This window comes from Gopherus evgoodei, chromosome 24, assembly GCF_007399415.2.
Source record: "Gopherus evgoodei ecotype Sinaloan lineage chromosome 24, rGopEvg1_v1.p, whole genome shotgun sequence".
In the NCBI taxonomy this organism is placed as follows: Eukaryota; Metazoa; Chordata; order Testudines; family Testudinidae; genus Gopherus; species Gopherus evgoodei.
The window spans coordinates 6,510,115-6,527,744 of record NC_044345.1 but is presented as its reverse complement, the minus strand read 5'-3'; the positions used below and the strand labels follow the sequence as shown (position 1 = coordinate 6,527,744).

General features: G+C 45.2%; 2 long non-coding RNA genes across 2 annotated transcripts; one reads left to right on the top strand and one right to left on the bottom strand.

Annotated features, from left to right (window-relative positions):
• The first annotated feature begins 1,991 nt into the window (after nt 1-1,991).
• LOC115639571 lies at nt 1,992-4,400 on the top strand. Its single transcript, XR_003997711.1, has 3 exons — nt 1,992-2,073; nt 2,158-2,207; nt 3,796-4,400. It is a non-coding gene; the product is annotated as an uncharacterized LOC115639571 (long non-coding RNA).
• Nucleotides 4,401-7,345: 2,945 nt separating this feature from the next.
• Nucleotides 7,346-9,261, bottom strand: LOC115639570. Its single transcript, XR_003997710.1, has 3 exons — nt 8,960-9,261; nt 8,463-8,585; nt 7,346-7,599 (listed from the first exon to the last, which is right to left on the bottom strand). It is a non-coding gene; the product is annotated as an uncharacterized LOC115639570 (long non-coding RNA).
• Between the last annotated feature and the right edge of the window lie 8,369 nt (nt 9,262-17,630).

Here is a 17,630-nt window from a genome sequence, read left to right as displayed (position 1 = left end):
TTCCAGGCATTCACCAAGCTTCATGAAATGATTCCACCCACGTGTTCATACAGGGGACTATTCATTGCCCAAAGCAGCACAGTATGAATTGCACATAATAATTCAATGTATGACTAGTGAGATCTATATATTTTTGATCCACCCTGGTTGCAATTATTCCAAAGTGTGCACATAAAACGGAAGGCAAGGAATTATTTCACACTAATGAGATGAATGTAATAGGAAAATTTAGCCTGACATGTCTAAGTAAGAATGGTTCCTATATCAGGCTTTTTATAGGTAGATCTCAAAGCGCCTTGCAAAGGTGACTAAATATCATATGTAAGTAAGTATCGTTTCCCTAATTTTACAGTCGGAGAAACTGAGGCACAGATGGGGAGAAGTGAACTTGTCTCCAAGGTCACATAGCAAGGCAGGGCTGGGCACAGATCTCAGGGCTCCTGACTCCCAGTCTGGTGTCCTCACCACCAGACTGACCGGCTCTTCTGTTGCATTTTGTACTGAACTGAACGTGCTGTTGGCACTCAGTAAATAATCTAGGATGGTCATATCAGGAAAAACGCCTGAGCACTGACGGATCAGGGGAGTCCCCAAAAGTGGATACCCCAGTGTGTAAGACATTGACAACTGGAACAGACAAAGCATTAGACATTTCAAACACTCTGCACTGGCTGGGGTAGGGTAGGAGCTGGGTATGGACTAGCTCAGCTACCGGTAAACACTCTTTCTAATCTCACCTGTGACTCAACTCTCTTCTAGATGCCTCGGAGCCAAGACTTTCCATCCTGGTGCCCTCTGTCCTGGAGGATGCTGAGTTTCCCCCCGTCATTCCTCTGCTCTGCCTGCTCTCTGATTTCACTCCTCCCTGGAGTGCTGTTCTCTGGGGCATGGGTGAGGTGGTGTCTGAAGGTCAGATGGATGCTGGAGCCATAGACAGCAATGGGGTCTTTAGTGTTTGGAGCCTAATGACAATCCCTTCTGAAATGTGGAACCAGGAGACAATCTGCACTTGTACAGCCAAGCAGAGCAGCCCGGGAAGAAGCATCAGTGTTACAGTCTCCAGGGAAACAGGTCCAGTATCGTATCATCCAATCTAATGTGCCTATCTGGGTATTTATGCTACATCCTTCACCATGGGTCAGTGGTAAAATTGTGTGTAGACAAACCCTTGAAAAACAAAGCAAATTCCAATTGGCACAGATGGGCATGTCCAACCTTCTCAAAGGCCTTTTAATTTCCTAATCGCCTCGGCATTTGCAGCAAACCTGTGCTGGGAAAAAAGGAACCACCTACAATCTGACTGCAAAAAACTCAACGATCTACATAGTAGAGGAGTTACGGGGGTGGGAGGGAGGGAGAGAGAAGAGAGACAGAATACCCAGGACAGATCATTTTGCAAGGTCCCTCTCCCTCCATATTCAGCAGGGCAGTGGACCACAGAGCAGCGGCCCTCAACCATTCCAGACCACGGAACCCTTCTTGGGAGCCTGGTTTGTCTCGTGTACCCCCAAAATACACCTCACTTAAAAGCTACTTGCTTACACAATCAGACACAAATATACAAAAGTGTCACAACACACTGTTACTGAACAATTGCTGACTTGCTCACTTTTATCATATAATGATAAAATAAATCAATCGAAATATAAATATTGTACTTACATTTCAGTGTATGGTATAGAGAGAATATGAACAAGTTATTTTCTGTATGAAATTTTAGTCTGTACTGACTTTGCTGGTGTTTTTTTATGTAGCCTGTTGGAAAACTAGGCAAATATCTAGATGAGTTGATGTACCCCCTGGAAGACCCTCTGCGTATCCCCAGGGATATGTGCACCCCTGGTTGAGAACCACCTGCGCAGAGTACAGTACTATGGGTGCGGAGCTTTGGGGAAAGCACCTCCCTTTGCCCAGAGATCGGCAGCCCATGCTTTGATAGGTGTTTTCTATACTCAGCATCTCTTCTCTCTGCAGGAGACTGTGGGATTGCGTTCTATGCTGGGCTGCCCTGTATTTTCATCCTTCTCCTGATCGAGCTGTTGATTTTGCTCTGGAGAAAGTGCCCCGTCAGAGGTAACTCAGTCATAACTCTGACTGCTATGAAGCAGCTACTCACCACACATCCCTATAACTGTCCCTTTGTGTTTCATCCACCAGGGAGAGCTGTGCAAAGACAGGAGGAAATACCTATGAGGCAGATCCCACAGGTAAATTGCTTTTTCAGCTTTTGGCACTTCAGTAAGATACAGTGTATTAACAACGGGGGCTAGGACATTGGCCAGGACACTGGTTCAACCCTAATGTCTACACTTTGACTCCTGAATTCTCTGAGGCTTCATGTAAATTTATTCTTCACAACACTTCCGCTAGAATAGCAGAGTAGGGTTGTTGGTATAAAAGAAATGCTGGGTTCCACCCCAGAGGTGGCTGCTGGTCAGGGATGGTGAAATACTACAGTGTTTATGTCACCGTGCCTCAGTGGGCCACAACTGAGAATACCAAATACAGGACAAACTGCTGAGAAATAGGGCAGAGACACCCCAAAACTGGTGGTTATTCCCCCATAAGATATATCAAACAAGCAACAAAACTTCTGTTTCACCACACTGGCAAACAAGAAGTCAGAAAAGCAGTTTTCCAGTCCTTTTATCACCATCAGAGCACTAGACTTACAGATGAGTGGTTCCTTAAAACTAGTTTCATCAAATGAAGGGTTCTTCTAATCCAGAAGGACCAGCCATGCACCCAAGTCAATATATCATCAGACCTTACCCAACAATCACGCTGTTGCCAATCCTTTAGTATCTAAAATCTAAAGGTTTATTTATAAGAAAGAAAAGATGAGAGTTACAATTGGTTAAAGTAATCAAATACAGACAATACTTGCAAAGTTCTTGGTTCAGGCTTGTAGCAGTGATGGAATAAACTGCTGGCTTAAGTCAAGTCTCTGGTTGCTTCCAAATCATTGAAAGCTCCTCAGTCTCTTGATTAGAAATAATGCTCCCATTAATACAAGTCCATACTCCAGAGGCTTGAGCAGGAAAGAGGCAAAATGGAGGGGATTCCAGCGCCTTTTATAGCTTCTGCCATGCGGAGGGAAATTCATTGTTTCAAACAATGCCCTCAGCACAGCTAGTGGAAAATTACAGGTAAAAGATGGAGTTTGGAGTCACATGGTCAAGTCACACGTCTCTGCATGATTCCGCTTAGTCACAAAAGAAGCCATTACCTATACCCCAGACAGAACATTTACAGGACAGTCCTTGTGAGTTAAGTGTCCTTTTGATGAGCTACTTAACTAGAATAGTTCCTTCACAGTGTGCTGGCTAAACATCTTATTGGTGTTTCCCACAAGCAAACACATTAGAAATACAGGCATAGAGCCAATACTCATAACTTCAGATACAAAAATGATACATGCATGCAAATAGCATCCTCATATTCAGTGAACCATAAACTTTCCATAGACATCTTACATGCACATTTTGTACAAGATTTGTTGCAATTATATAACAGTAGAAGCAACGATATGGTCATAGTTTAATGAGATAACATCACAGTATAATTTTGTAAAGGACCTCCAGATCATCTAGTCTGACCTCATGCATATCACAAAGCTCCAATGCCATCCAGCAATGCTCACACTAAACTCAGCAGCCAGGGCAAAAGACAACAGCAGAGGACAAAAGAGAAATCTGCACCATTGATATAGAGTTTTCACATTCTTATAACGCGAAAGCTGCTCTAATATAAAGAATTAATTATAACACTAGATCTTTCCTTTTTCTATTTCAGACTGAATATGCAGCTCTGACGTACAAGAACAGAAACGCTCCTCTGTGACTGATGCAGTCTCACTAAAGTGGTTTATATTTTTTAAAACAAGAGATGCAAAAAGAAAGAATGAAAGAGAAAGTGAGAGAAATATGGAAAGTCTCATGTTTGTAATGTGCCATGATGTGCTGTGAGTTTGCTTGAAATACATCTTCCATAGTCAGTTCTCTGATCCATAGTCTGGGCTGACACATTCCTTCTTGCAAAAAGACACGTGGAGTCGTTTGTGAGTTGCCTGCAGAGTGATCAGGCATTGGCTAGGCCTCCCATCTCAAACCTGGCACTTCCCGCACCAAGGCACCTGTCACAGAATTCACTCACCGCTAGGGCACCTCCTCCTGGCTGCTCATGGGATTAGCTCCTTCCATCTCCAACACCCACTTCCATCATCTCATTCTCACTGCAGCCCCATGCGCTCTCCTGGACTCTGTGCTTTCCTCTTCCCGGCTTGGCAGCTCCCTCGTCAGGCCTTGGCCCTCTGGTCAGGTCACTGGGTGTTTCCCCCCTGCCAGGGTATCAAAGTGCCACAGGATAAACTGTCCCAGGTCATCACCAAACCCACTGCCCTGACTGTGCCACTTCTCCAGTGGCTGGTAGGGGAACCTGGACCTGTCCCCTGCTCTTGGTTCCAGTTCAGGGACTCTTGAGTCAGCAGCTAAGGTCTGCAATGTCCCACCTTGCTGGGGCTTCCCTGAGTCTTTTCCTTCTCCACTTCTCTGAGGCTCTCTCTCCACCACCCTCCTAGATAAATCCTTCCTTCAGAGTCTGGGTCCTCAGGGTTTCTCCTCTGCCCTGGGCTTTCTCCTTTCCCTCTCTTGTGCCCAGAGAGTGACTGTAGCCTTCCTCACTGCAGCCCTTCTCTGCTGTCAGCTTCCTGGTGTTATACCATCCCTGCCTTCTGCTCAGCTGGGCTCCATCATCGTTCAGGGGTTATTAAGGCCATCTAGTTCCCCTCAGCTGGGGCCTTAATTGGCCCCTTCTCAGCCTCATTAACCCCTTCTAGTCTAGTGGGGGTGAACATCTCATCACACCCCTTATCACCAGGAAGGGCATTTGCTGCTGATTGAGGGTGATGGAGTCACCTGCTCAGTTTGTTAAACTATGTCCTGCACTGGAGGAATTTTCCCATCCAAGCACTGACCCTCTGCGGAGGAAGCCCAGCCCAAGGCCAGTCGCGCTGTGGCTTTGAGGTCAGTACTTAGATCAGAATCAGGCCTGTGTTTTCACTTGTGGAGAGCCACTGGGCTGGTTTAGCAGCCAGTAACAGAACATGGATGTTAGGGGTCAGACTGTAACATCTGTACTCACACGGGTGAGAAGTTACGGATGTGAGCAGTTCCTGGAACTTCAGTGGGACCCCTGCTGTGACTAACGGCTCCCCAGTGGGAGTGAGAGGTTCATCGCCTGGCCCCAAATGAAATACAAAGGGCCACATACCTGTACCACACACCACCCCTGTAAACCCAGAGAAATGCCACTGCCTTCAGCAGAGTTCTCCTGGGAGGACACCAGTGTCAGGGAGACCAGAATCTGGCCCAAAGAATGTAAGAATGAGTCTGGAGTAGAGCAGAGGTTCTCAGACTGTGGTCCGTGGATAGTTCCGTCTAAGGTGCACACCTGGGCGGCTGCACACAAGTGTGGCTCCACTGATTAGCTGCTTGGACCCTGGGGAAGACGAACATGTAAAGTGAAGTGTACACCTTAGACGGAACTATCCACGGACCACAGTCTGAGAACCTCTGCTCTACTCCAGACTCATTCTTACATTCTTTGGGCCAGATTCTGGTCTCCCTGACACTAGTGTCCTCCCAGGAGAACTCTCCTGAAGGCAGTGGCATTTCTCTGGGTTTACAGGGGTGGTCTGAGGTACAGGTATGTGGCCCTTTGTATTTCATTTGGGGCCAGGCGATGAACCTCTCACTCCCACTGGGGAGCCGTTAGTCACAGCAGGGGTCCCACTGAAGTTCCAGGAACTGCTCACATCCGTAACTTCTCACCCGTGTGAGTACAGATGTTACAGGGGGTAGGTGGGAGGGGGAAGTGGAGTGAGAAGGGGGAGTGGGGGAATTTGGAAGGTGCAGAGCTGTGGCAGCCAGAAAAAGAGGTGACTTTCCCCAGCTCCAGGGCTGCGGCTGCCAGGGAGAGAGAGCCCCTGCCTCCCAATCCCCAGCTTGGGGCCTGCTGCAGTGGGGGAGAGCGGGCACATCCATCACATTAAAAAGGTAAGACTACTGATATTAAAACAGGAGTTGCGTGCTTTTATTTGTAGAACAAAACAAGTTTGAGAACCACTGGAGTAGAGTATGCTGAGCTTCATGCCTCTCAGCTGCTAGAGAAAGGAACGGAAACATGAGGGAGGAGGTGGCATATTTTTTAATGAGCAACGTTTAGAATTACAGCTTCAAAACGAGGCGTTAGTATCAAACCAGCAGCATGTGCAGGCTCAGTGGCTGGGGGAGGCCCTCCTGTTGATAAAGCATTGTTACTGGGAGAAGATAGACAGGTGCTGGCATGAGGCCCTGTGGATCAAGCCCTTCAGGAAAAGCAGCCATTTCCCAAGGAATTCGTTGGAGTAGCTGCTCCAGGACAGGGACGCGGAGAGAGCCTGACCTCACACAGCTCTGTTCAGAGACAGTTTCCCATTCATAATCTCCCCTCACACCAGGGAACAATACTGCTGACCAGGTGGCTCGGTCCTGCTGATGGCAGCTCCTAGGAGGCAGCCAAAAGCAGCCTCCACCCAGCTGGAAAGTGTCACTTCTGTCAGGTTCTGCCCCTTCCATCTGCTGTGTGCGTCAGGGGGCCAAGGCTGGATCTATATCTAGGTTTTTCTGGTCCCACTTGTGCCAGCGGTAACACACTTGAGTCTCATGCCCAGTTTGGTGGAGGTTCAATTTCTTGTGGGTACAACCTCCCCCCTTCCCTTTCGAAACCACCAAGGGCTTAGCTTAGACATGAGAGTAGCTGAGTTCACCGTGGTGGCCTGTGTGAGTAAGGCAGACCCTGAGCCTCAGCTCCTGTTTCCAGCGCCCAGGCTGAGTAACTGAGCTAGGGATCTATAGGGTGGATGAGGGGAGGAATCGTCTCCTTCACGGGCACAGAACGGTGGTGGAGCCACTGCACAGCTGCTACCCCAATGTCACGGCTGGGCCCTAATTGTCCAGAGCATTGATGTAGTGGCGGATTCACTCTCTGCCAACCCCATTCCTCTCCCTGGGGTCACACTGAGCAGAGAGCCAAGCTCGGGGGTGCACAGGGAGCACGTAGGTAACACGCAGGCTCCTGCAATCCCGCCCCCCTTTATGAAGTGACACTGCACTGCTCCTGTGGTCTGGGACCCTCTGCAACCACAGAGGGGTGGGATTTGTCCATAAACGCACCAATATGTTGCCAAGATACCTGTAGGACAACGTCTTTCATATCACACTAGGAAATCTCCCACCAGCACGGGTCTGGTTCTTTTTGTGACTTCCTGCTCTGTCTAGGCTAGATGGAAGAGTGGGTTAATTTTGTTACATTTTGGAACTTAGCCACATGCAGCAGCAGTGAAGAGCAGGAAGAAGTAGTAAAAATCAACCAACAGCTTGTACAGAAAGTCAGCACCTTACAGGATGGTCCTGTCATTGAGATCGGCAGTGAAACAGCTGTGAGTGTCCAGGCTTGGATCCCGTGTGGACTACGATTTCCCCCTTTCCCTGGTCACTGCTCCCTGCTCTGGCTGTGATTCCTTGAATCAAACTCCAGTTGGGCATAAGCGGTTTGACCCTGTTTGACAACATTTAGCAACATTAGACACCTCCCTGCAAGGTTAATTAGTAAAACTTTGATAGATTTGGACACAACAGTCAGTGACATTTACAAACTGATTGTTACATTTTATTTAAAATTCCACTATCCAAACAGTGCACGTCATTAGCGCTGAAACGATCATGGGAATCTTGCTTTCAAAGTCCAGCAGTTGACTGAAAAGGGAGTTTAGGATTGAGACAGCTTTTCATGTACCCGATAACTCCTCTGAGTCTGTGGCTTTCGCTCGTTTGCTGAATTTTCATATGAGACAGAAAAGGCCAAATCCAGGCTTAGCAGAATTACAGGGGCATTGAACCATCTGCATCCTAAATTCAATTGTTTTCAAGACCCAGACAATGGTTCATTAGAGGAAATTAAAGTTGTTCTTCACTCCTTACAGCTGTTTTTGATCAATTAATACCCAGTCCCATATTACCCTGCCACTTCTGTGGAACTTGTACATTTATAACTGACAGGCTAACCGGGCTTCTGCTGTGTAATTTACATCACTGGTTACATCCCAATGGAATTTGCCCAGCAATGGTCATTAACCCTGCTTATTTCAGGCAGAAGTTTGCCCCATGTGATAAAGCAAACGATTAGTGATAGAAATAGTACATTCCTCCATCAGATGCATTGGTGGTTACAAGCACCAGGCCTGGCTGAATACAGCACTCGTCTCTACAGAAGAGCTGTTGCATTACACGAGTGTAGGAAGGAATCAATGTTCCATAGGGACAAACAGAAGGAACTGAGAGAACTGTTTTCAATTATTTTTTGAGAAATCAGCCCCGCTGCTAGGTCTCCACACCTAGGACGAACTGTAGTGTGTTGAGTACCTGGATTAGAACAGCAGTGACTCCAGGCCAGGCTCAAAGACACCATCAACACCACCAGGAAAATCGCCACTGCATAGCGCACTGTCTGTGGCACACACCCGCTGGGATGGGCTGTGGAGGAAGCTAACACCAGTGGACCATCAGAAGATGAGAGAATCTTTTTTTGAACCTTTTCATTAAACCCTTTGGTTTTAACTTCCAATCCCAGCTCTGTACTCACCTCTCCCCAGCAGTTATTACTTAATTCTTTACAGTGCTTTATAGATACAGATCTGGGTGAAAGCTGCTCTAGAAATCCGAGCTATATTGTCTTGGGGTCCCCTTAATGTCTCAATTTAGCTTTCCCCAAATTCTGCAAATCTGCCTACTTTTAATTATGACATAAAATATTCCAGCTTTCTGGGATGGAAAGTTATGTAGAAGCAACTCTGATTGTGCTCACTTCAACCCTGTTTCGCATCTGAGTTTCCATTTGCCTCAAATATAATATCACTCACCTGCAGGATATCTGGTACTTTTCTTCACACTGTTGCCAGAAGAGTTGAATTTGACTTCACAGGTGAAATTCTTCCCACTGGTCCAGGTGTCCATGGGGACGCTGATGTGATTTACAAGCGTTAAAAATCCATCCTTTGCTTTCAATGAGCATGTCAGCCCCTGTTCCTGCAGCTCCCCAGAAACACTCCAGGAAACATGGACTGGGCTGGGCACTCCATGGATCACACAGGCCAGATTTGCTGTCCCAGTGACCTGACTGCCATGTGGGAATGAGACCAGAAGCATCACCCAGCTGTTGTTGGTATAACTGAGCAGAAGGAGGTGGAGAATTCAGTGAGATAATCAGATGAGCTGCAGTCTGACTAACGATGTTAATCTTTCTCTAAGACATTAATTCAAAGAAAATAATCTATTGAAGAAGAAGGAAATATGAAATCACCATGCCAAAACTAAACTGGAATATAGCACAATATATATCTACATTAGCCAGAACGGAAATTGTGTGCTCTTTTATCAAGAGATGCGCTCCTGAGAACATTTCGTTGAACTGAAATATAGTTTCATGTAGTCATGGTTGTTAGGTTGGAAATATTCCCCTTCTGGGTGCCCTGAACAGTCACAGAGTAACTTCAATAGTTTTTTGCTGTCACTTCCAAGCTTTAACCTTTTTGATATAAAATATATGTGTACGACATTCCTTCTGTACGCATAGCATTTAATGTTCAGCTGATCTGTTTGGTTTAAAGTATGCTTTCCCTTTAGCCCTTCATCACTAGCTATGGTATCGAATTACATTTACTGGGAACATGCGGGGCTAGCCCTAGACCAAAGGGAGCCCCATGCGAGGAGCACCCCACCTCTCCATTTGTTAAACTTTTGAATATCTTATTTTTCATTGCATTTGTAGCCCATTTCACGACTTTGCATGCATGATTTATCCCTGTCATATAACCCAATAAATTTGCATGCTAGGATCTGTAAATCTTTATTGATTCATGCTCTTTATAAATAAATGAAAATATGTTTCCTCTGAGCTAATAGAAACTTTTTAATTTTAAAAATAACTGAAATGTACTTACATCAAGAAATGGAACTATGCACCAGCACTGGGTGACCAGTAACAAATAGTGTTACAGTCGGTAACAGCCTAGAATGTTAACCCTGGTCCTTCAGTTCAAAAGGTCACTTCTCGCCTTTTCCCTCGCAAACTGGAAAAACAGCACCCTGAGCCTGGTGCCCTCCAAACCCAGCACCCCAAGGGTTCACTTGGATCACCTGCTCCTAAATCTGGCTCTGGGAACATGAAATATGCTTTGTCAATCAGCTATTAATTTCCTCAAACAAAAAATTGTTCCTTACCTCCAACAATCAGTGTGGTTCCATTCCCGAAGATCAGGTAGCTGCTGTATTCAAATGCACAGTAGTAAATGCCAGAATCAGTCTTTTGATGTTGCTGATTTCCAGCGTCGAGCTGTGTGTCTTGTGTTTGCAAACAAATTTAGCTACATTTTGATCATCCAAACAGCGTTTAATGCAGGTGGGTTTCTCGCCTTCTCTTCTCAAATACCAAAACATGCTACTTCCTCCTTCCAGGTTTTCTTTGGAAGAACAGTGGATCTTTGCGGTGTCATTAACTTCAACAAACTGGATCCGCTGAGTCTGGTGCAGAAATAACTGCACTCCTAGCACTGGGGAAATAAAATATCGTTATAGTCAGTGTCTGTCAAGTCTCCAACTGTCACAGATGGACTGGATAGCTCAGCAATAGAAATTACTTAATCTGATAATATCTATGCTCTGCAGCCTAAATGTTAAAAAACCTGCTCTAACTTTGTACAAGTGAATGGAAATACAACTAAAATCCAGCAAAAGTCTCCAAACGATCATATATATTCAACACCGATGTCCTATTAGAGGAGGCTGTTTTCTCAATTCCAAATTTTAATACAAACATTTTACCTAAGGAGGATAAAACAAGATATTCAGTAAAGATCATTTTCATAAAAAAAGTAAAATAAAATCCTGACTCAGTAGCCTAAAGGCTGATGCCCAGTGCACTGCTGCAGTGACTGGGTACAGTGTCTTGGTTATGTCCAGTGAGGAACGCCTCCCAGGAGGATGTGCTGTAGTGATAGATACTAGATGGGCAGGTTAAATAATCTACAGAGGCTACAGCATTTTTTGTAGAATTTCTCTGCATTCGAATGGCACAGGGGTGTACTAAAATGATAGAGAATAATTTTAACATCCAGAACATGAATGATCTATGTAAACAAACCCACATGATTTTGGAGCACAAGTCCGAGTGCCTTTCAAAGGAGAATGCTCCTAAATCACTTTGTTCTTTTGACGGCCCCAATCTAAGTCTCTCTCCAGCCTTCCACGTTTGGTCCACTATTGTATCATATTTCTTGGTGCTACAACACTGACCTGTAACGAACATTTGGAGTCTCATTTTGGAGGACTTAAATTGCACCTTTAATCATCAAACTCAGGCATTAAATTGCACCTTTAATCATCAATCTGAAAGCTCCATCATATTTGAGAAATAAGACAGTGAAGGATACGACTTTCAAATGTGACTTAGGGACAGATTTTCAAAGGTATTTAGTTGCCTCAGGATGCAGAGAGGCACCTAGTGGGGTTTAAAAACATGGCTGGAGGGTCAGGGGCCTCCCTGCTACCGAAGTTAATGGAAGCACCGCACCTGCCTCCCTTTGGATCTAGCAATGGACTAGCTAAAAATGAACTGAATGTGGCTGGTTAGAGAGCTGCATCTGGGTCTATAGAGCATGCAGAGAGAATTAAAGCATATCTGTCAGTGACTCTTCTGAAACAGTGGACAATAGACGGCTACATGGACTAATGAGTAGAGCCACTGGCTCAAAAAAGACCAGATTCCCTAGGTGCTTTGATAGCATCTCCTTAGCCCGCACCCATTTTTTAGGCTGCACAGACTGGATGCAACTCCCTTGGCAAAGTGGGGATCGATCTGTCACAACCCCCTTCTAGGCAGCTCTCTAATGCTGGGAATCATCTTCCTTCCTTTCCCTCTTACACTCCCATGCTTGGGGAGCCACCTGGGCTAAATCCTGCAGTCCTTGACTGAGGCAATGTTAAGTGGAAGCAGGAGTTTGGCCTGACAAAGGACGACTGGACTGGCCAAGATTCTGCCTGGTTTTACGGCGGGTAGTCTGGACGTACCCAATGACACAGCTTCTCCTTTGCACCAATGTAAAGAGGAGTTTAGAGGAGCATAAATTACACTCACACCCACTTCCAAGCCCCTGGGTGTTACCGTGGTAGAAAGGGGCTTAATGCAAATGAGAATCCGGTCCCCAGGCTCGCTGTTAGGAGGCTGCATATGGTCAGTGGTCGTACAGATAAGACCATAGAAATCATAACGCTATTTGAGCAGAGCCCAGTTCCTGTAATGGCCTGTTAGCTTTACAACATACAGTGCTTTAAGGAACTCAACTTAGACGCTGAACCTAACAGCAGCTGAGCACCTACCACTCCCCTTGACTTTGCTGAGTGTGGCAGGTGCCCAGCACATCACAGCAGGTGCATCAGCACCCTGCAGGATTCGGCCCTTATAGTGTACATAGAAATCTCTTTATACCCTGTGGGGGTGGAGCGGGGCAGCTATCTGATAGCCCCACAGCAGCACTGGGCAGTGGCTTAGGGCAGGAAGTGAAAAGGCTCAGTATAGCCAATTGCAGCTACAGGAGCAATTTTACACTCATGTGATTACCAGGCTGGGGCAGAAAATGGATTTCCCACCCCACACAAATTTTCAAGATATTGAAAAATGTTACTGTCTCAAACTAGGATGAAAAGTGACAATCTCAAAAATTTTCTTGAACCAAATATCATTTTTGGTTTGGGCAAATGGAATTTTGACCGTACAACTATAATTACCTTAAACTTCTAAACAGGACGTCATTTTGAACTGAAGAGCTGGAATTTTTCCTTTTGCAATTTTTGAAACTTTTTTTTTCCACATCAAGAAATTCATCAGAACTGACTCTTTTTCCATGAAAAAAAAAAACTTCATTTCAACAAATGGGCATTTTCTGACAAAGAAATGTTTCTTCTAGAGACTCCAGACCAGCTCTAGTGATCAAACAAATGGGATGGTGGCCAAGGAACCAGAGCCCTGTGGCTGAATTTCTAGAGTTCAGAATAGCTCAAGCTTTGTCACCTGCCTCCAAAATTGTGCAGTTCAAATCCCGCATTTTTGTGCAGCCAGACTCCCATTGATTTGAGTGAAATAGTGCTGGGTGCACCAGGAACACAGGATCTGGCCTTTTAGCTCCACAAACTCTGGGCTAACGAAAGGCATCATGGGTGTACTGCAAACACTTCATGCAGCACAATACATCCTGATTAATCCCTGATTGTGGTTGCCTTGACACCTGTGCATGTTTGGCTCTTCGTTTATAATAATTATTCCAGGCTTATCATGAGTATGTCTCAAAGTGCTTTACAAAGGAGGTCAGTGTCATTATCCCCATTTTACAGATGGAGAAACTGAGGCACAGAGAGGGAAAATGACAGTCCAGGATCATCCCACAGCAGAGGCAGGAATAGAACTCAATTCTCCCGAGTCGCAGTTCAAAACTGCTTAGTGGACACAGCTAATTATTTACATTACCTTATTGATAATTAGATACAGATGAATTGGGGAAGCAGTTTACACTTCCTTGGTAACCAAAAGCAGGGGGATAGAACTGAAAAGAAGAAATCCGCCCCAGCTCTTCGCTAGGTGAACAAACAAAACAAAAACGTCAAAATAAGTGAGTAGAAACTGACCACAAAAGCAAGTGCCATTATCCGAGCAAACAGGTTTTGATCTTTTTATAAACCATTGCTCCTTTGCAGCAAACATGGCTCTTTGTCCTGTAGCCTGCGGTTTTTTTAAGATCAGTTTCAATTTGCTTTCTTATAAAACAATGTAGAAATAAAAATCAATCAAAACAATGACAGTAGCTTTCTCTTTGTCTTGGATTTTAATAGACTTGCATTGGAGAAGATTAAATGTAAAATGAACATAGATCAGTTGTGTGTGACTGGGGGCAATAACCTTTAGGGTAAATTTTCAAACATGACTTAGGTGCCTAACTCCCATTGATTCTGAAAACCCTGCTAGACACCTACATGGATCTTTAAGCACCTAAATACCTTTGAAAACCTAGTTCTGAGGGCCCTACATACCACTGAAAAATAAATCAATGGTAATTGGTCTTCCAAGTGCCTAAATCACCTTTGAAAATAAGACTTAGGCTCCTGTGTGATCTAGGTGTTTCCACCACAATTTGGCTAAATTTCTGTAACAATTACAGTTAGGGTTATGACTTTATCATGAACATTTGTAATAAATTTCAGGCAGAGATTCAGAAAAACCACCATAAGAAAGGGAGGGAGCAGGGGAAAGATGGGGGCTTGGAGAACTACCCTACACCCTGCAGTGGCACCTCCTGTCCTGGGGGGCTGGATCTAGCTTGGGGCATTGTGATCTGTCCCGCCTCTGTAGAAGGAAACGGAGTGACAGATGTGCCAAAGCTGAGTGAGGCTGAGACCATGTGGGCCAGGTCACAATGTCCATTGATAGGAGCCTGGCCCAGCCTTGCTGGCCAGGAGCCGCTGCTGCACCGGGTCATGGAGTTTCCTCTGATTTGTGGATCTCGTGAACAAACACCATGCCAGAATCAGCCTGAATTCTAGCTGAGTTGATTGTCCTGATATACATGGCCTTGATACCAGGCATAACAGTGTACCTGTACCAGGCACATCTATGGCATTAGGCCCCCAGTTCAGCAGAGCTCTTTTAATTTACCTCTGTGCTTATTTATCCTCACCACCCTACTGCAGAGTAGGGAGGAATTGTCCCCATTTTTCAGCTGGGGAGTGGAGGCCCAGAGAGACTTGGGAGGCAAAGCCCCACTTTCAACAGGGACTAAGGCTTGAAAGTCATTGGGATGTAAGTGACCAGCCCTGGGTCACACATGGAGCCTGTGGCAGGGCAGGGGTTTGAACAGGGGACCCCTGACAGCCTGGCCAGCACCTTGACAACCGCACCATCCTTCCTCTCTTCAAGCATGTGCTGAAGTCTCAGTGAACCAGTTAGGCCAGGAGGGGTGTTTGCACCGCCTTCAATTTCCCCTGGAGCTAGGTCCCAATGAGACACAGGTCAGACACTGGCCCCCATCCTGGTCCCTTTGTGCTGCTCCCATGACACCAAGGGAGCAGGAACTGGCTGCACTTGCCAGGGGGTGTAAAGGCAGCAGAGCCAGCCCTTGCAGCCCAACAGCCTTTGGCATGTGGGGTGCGGCTGGAGCATGCTGCACTTGGGGTACTCCCAGCTGGCAAATGGATCCTTGGGAGTCATTACTGCCTGGTGTAGTTTAGAGCAGCCTCAAGGCTGGGCCAGCTTATATATGGCTGGAAGATCAACTTGAGATAACAGGAGAGTGGGCTCAACACAGGCTCTGGCCCTGATTTGCAGTAGGGTTTTATTGAGGCTGAGGTTTGAAAGGGCAATTTGAATGAACAGTTAATGTGAGCTTGGCAACCAAATCCCTGATGGGGCTTTGTAACTCTCAGCCTTAATGCCCAAGTACAGCTGATCCGCAGAGATGGCTGTATTCCGGACTGTGTGGGTCTTCTTAGCACATGTGCAACGTGTCTCAGGTGGCACGTGACCAGGAATCACCACCAAATTTGGTCCATTGGTTGATGAAAACTGTTTAGAGGGGATGGATTTGGAATCTCTTAGTGGGCATTTCACTTTGCGCCCTTTGTAAACAATTTTGCACATTACACGACGGAACATGCACTCCGCATATATCTGAAATAAGTGTCCTAAAACACTTTTTGCCCTGAGTTGTCCCACATGATGTCACTTCACCACACTTTCATATTCTAGACCCATCCATTGCTTCCCCAGTGGGTCCCATTCCCAGCCCTTTCCTTTATAGTTATAACTAAACACTCATACAACATTTTATTTTTGCTAATTTTCCCACTTCCACAGTGCCCAATGAGCACATTTGCTATTTCTTCCATCCTTTGCTAAAATCTTGGGGAAATCTATCACCTCCATGTGAAATGCCTCTTGGCGATTGTTATGTTCACATCATACAAACAGAGATGTTAAATAAACACGAAATACTCTTGCTGGAGGATTGCAGCTTAACACGATAACACACGGTGACTAAATGATAACACACACTAACCAAAAACAGAGAGAGACAAAGCAGGCTGCTCCATAAGGCAGAGAAGCAAAACTCACCCCATCTTTTTCTAGGTTGTCTCTTTCTGGACTGAGAGCTGCTAGGTCTAGATTTCACACTTCCCCACAGACAGAGAGCAGGACCAGGACACCCCCTGAAATTTAAAGGGATAAATCACAAGATTAACAATTTTCATACACCACTGTGATATTGATGCTAATCCCATCTGACCTTAATCATCCGTGAAACAGAATTGAAATCAGAAGAGGATCTTGTTATGGGCATCCAATTAGAACACAGCAGATTGCACTACACACACACACACACACACCATGCTGTTACCCAGTTTGAACTTGAATTTCTTCTCTAATAGATTTTAGAGGCAAAGGAACATTCTTCCCCTGATTTGCTCTGCTGGCTCTCAGAGTAAGATTTTGAACGGGGTTCTCAGTACCTCCTGGCCCTCTTTTTCTGTCATGCATGTTGCCCCACAGATCTACAAGAGGAAATAGAACATTTTCCTCTCCACGTGACAAAGTCTTTCATCAAGAGATCCATTAGCTAGCAGGCATCTGTCTGTCTCTCAGCATCACCTATTCATTACTGAAGAAAGGCACAAGATGTCCCACCAGATAGTTGGGGTGATTCTAATCTATCTGCAATGTAAGTATTTTAGCCTGATTTATTTCACACTTATTTTCTACTACATTAAAAACAATTAACTTTCTGCACTAGGATCTTCTGCAATTCCAAGAGGTGCTAACATCAGCTTGGGAGAGAGATATTCACATCGTTCAGTTCATCAACTGAAATCTTGAGAGGTGATGAAATATTCTGTTTTAAAACAACCGGAACGCCAGGCACAAAGCCCTTGAAAATAGTTTCTGGTTCTGGATAATGTCCTGGATCTACTTTTTTTCCATGCTGATGTAATACACACAGGCTGATGTAGTTTTCTGCAGAATGATCAAAAATAGAATTAGAAACATAAATGGCTAAGTTAATAAACTACTCTCCCATGTAAAATTTAGTCAAAGGAAGGATTTTTATCATTGATTTGGGTAAGCTTGTGTGGGCATTTGTAGCCTGGGGTTTGCAAGTCTGAACTCTGAGGTTGATTTTTGTTGTTACATTACATTAATTCCCACACAGGCTACATGAATCCTAACTAAACAAATGGCAAGAAATAGAGAAAAATTAAAATGAATTTTTAATAAAAAGCTGCATCTTGTTTATTCTTGGATTCTCTGCTTTACATAGTGTATTGCAAAAGCTCAACCTTTTCCAGTGCTCATATTAACACACTTCTTTCTTCCCCGGTATAGTGACTGCTTCAGGAAAAGAGATACAAATCCTGCAAAGCCCAGCACAGGTGTGGCTGAAATCTGGGGACACTGCACAGCTTCACTGTAAAACATTAGAAGAAGTGAGTGCA